The sequence below is a fragment of the Montipora foliosa genome, chromosome 3, assembly GCF_036669935.1.
Source record: "Montipora foliosa isolate CH-2021 chromosome 3, ASM3666993v2, whole genome shotgun sequence".
NCBI classification, from domain to species: Eukaryota; Metazoa; Cnidaria; class Anthozoa; order Scleractinia; family Acroporidae; genus Montipora; species Montipora foliosa.
In genome coordinates, this window is record NC_090871.1 from 54,953,513 (window position 1) to 54,956,012 (window position 2,500).

Sequence of the window (2,500 nt, forward strand, 5' to 3'; positions counted from 1 at the left end):
GTTTGAAGTTTCAAATGTGGTCAAACTATAGATTTTAAAATATTGAAGTGATGCTTTATGCTTTGCTCTGTGCATTTTAACTAGTTCGTTACCTAAATTTCAGGTTGTTGCTGTAACATCATGACCAAGAAAATTTTATGTTGATGAATCTTTCCCCTACAAAATAGGTGACTGCAAAAGGTCTGCAAGAGACAAGAATCATGAAAAAATGGATTAAGAACTCATGTTTTCATATTATAAAGTAGTTTGATTATAGTAATTCAATAATGGCCTTAAGTGAATTTCTTGCTGTGAGCCAGTCAGTAAAATTAAAGTTAGACAAAAATGAGAAAGTTCTAATTCCAGAACAGTACAGAGCACTCATAATTACAAAATTATCATGGTGGGTGACAAAACATTTATGAAAATGTTTCAAAATTATCTGAAACTATGGGCACAGTAGTTTTCATATTTTTTAAAATACGTACTATTTCTGATATTTGCGGTTATTGTGTTATAATTAATTACAGTAAATTTCATTTGGAAGCACACCACAGAATGTCTAGGATTACAACGTCTTACAAGCTCATTGTACATACCTGCAATAACGTGGTCTTCAGTAATGTTATTCAGAAAAGTCTGGAAATCAGATCTTTGGTTAACACGTTTCCTCCTTTCAAGAAAACAAAATCGAAAATAAGCAGTTAGTGATTTCATCACTACAGCAGAGACAAGAAATATTTAATAGCAACCACCTTTAAGATGTCATGGTCAATTATGTAAGCTGCAGTATTCTACATGTAATTCAAAAATAAGTGAGTGTTACTACTACTGGCAGCAATAAAGAGCAAAATATAATTATAGTTCAATAAAGTTTAAGAAAGGCCGTGTACAAATACTTCACTTTAGTATTTACCTGTTTTTATAGAAGAATGGAATTTTGGATTTTACATAACAAATGGTTTGCAGTCTGCTCGGGATTAAGCATGTGTTTTAACAACCTATGATATTGCTTTACAGATGTCTAGGGTAGGGTAGTTACATGTACATCACAAATTAATCTACAATCATGGACAAAGAGTTGAGGATAATTTCCTGTTTTTTACACTTGTAGACCAGAACCTGAAAACAAGTCCATGAATGCCTCCTCCCCCTACCCCTACCCCACCCCAGCAAATGGGTAAAATAAGCCATTGTGGGGAGGGTGAGTCTTAAAACATTGTACATGTATCAAGATTTACCTCACGCAACAAAAGATAAAAATCCCTTTTTGTTATGGACAAGGAAGTTATATGATTCTGTCAGAGATTGTCGCCTCACAGGAAAGACCCTAGTCACAGTCTTCCACCTTTTTAGTTATGGACACCAACAGAACATGTTCCAAATGGATCTACTTTAATCTTAACCCATTGACTCCTGGGGGTTCCCCATTGACGAGTAAAATCGTCTGGCATAAGACTGAGTAAAATACTAAGTATGGCCGGTTTTGGCCGGTGAATGTAGGTTGTGTCACCCCATCGCCTTGTCGCCCCAAGTTAAGTCGTCCCAACCTCAGGGGTTCCCATCAGTGATCATTCTGTTGTTATGTTTCTTTTCGATGAATTTTGTTTATGCTTTATTTAATAAACGTAGACTCGTTTACGTGCTCTGACTGCCGACGAGTCTTGGGTACTGTTTAATTGAAAAATTTTACCAGATTTGTGTTTGCGCTGGTCTTCAATCAAAGGTATTGCTGGGAATGGAGAAAACTTATACAAGTTTCAAGTTTTATTACTTCTCAAGCTACATGTACATGTACATGCTTTTCTAAAGTGCGTTGTACTTCGTAAGTCGTTCGAGTTAATCGATCAATGAATAGATTACAAACTTTAACTTCATAGGCGAAGTTACATGTTATAAGTTATATAACTTATATGTTATAAGTCGTTACAGTTAATTGATCGAAGAATCTTGAAAACGAATTTTCTTGTAATAAATCGTTCAAGGTCAATCGATCTTCTACATTTATTGATCGATAAATCTTACAAAACTTTAACTTCGTAAGCAGAGTTATGATTATATAGTGACAAGGGTATCAGGAGCCCATGGGCGCCTGAGTGTATTTAAAAGTTGGGCCGACGTAACTTGGGGCGACAAGGCGATGGGGCAACACAACCTGACACCTGGCCGGTGAGTGAGTGCTTAATGCCCATTGTTTGCGTCCACAAAGATTGCCATGACGGTATGAGTTGAGGTACTCATGGTGCGTTTACTTTGCAGTGACCTTGCAGTGAAAATTCAGTCAGTTTATCGTTCAACCAATTAATGATTTTTATTAAGCTTATCACCTTTATTGCAATAAATGACATCTATGTGTCAGATAACTGCTGTACGTAGGTCACCACAACATAGGAAATTAGGCTAAACTACAGAATACAGGGCCACTTTTAACCATCCATCAAACGAGCCGGCTCGTTTGCTCTTTGATCATCAATAATCACAGGCTCATGCGCTCTTTATGTCAAATGCGACGGCTCGTTTG

At 36.5% G+C, this 2,500-nt stretch overlaps 1 protein-coding gene across 3 annotated transcripts in view; it reads right to left on the minus strand.

Moving 5' to 3' along the window:
• The window catches only part of LOC137997678 (protein NLRC3-like), a 26,177-nt gene that overhangs the window by 19,778 nt on the left and 3,899 nt on the right, over positions 1-2,500 (minus strand). For all 3 annotated transcript variants that reach the window (XM_068843814.1, XM_068843815.1, XM_068843813.1), the window contains exons 4-5: positions 579-652; positions 93-182 (exon numbers count right to left, since the gene is read on the minus strand). The gene's annotated coding sequence lies outside the window, so the exon portion shown is untranslated. The remainder of the gene's footprint in view (positions 1-92; positions 183-578; positions 653-2,500) is intronic.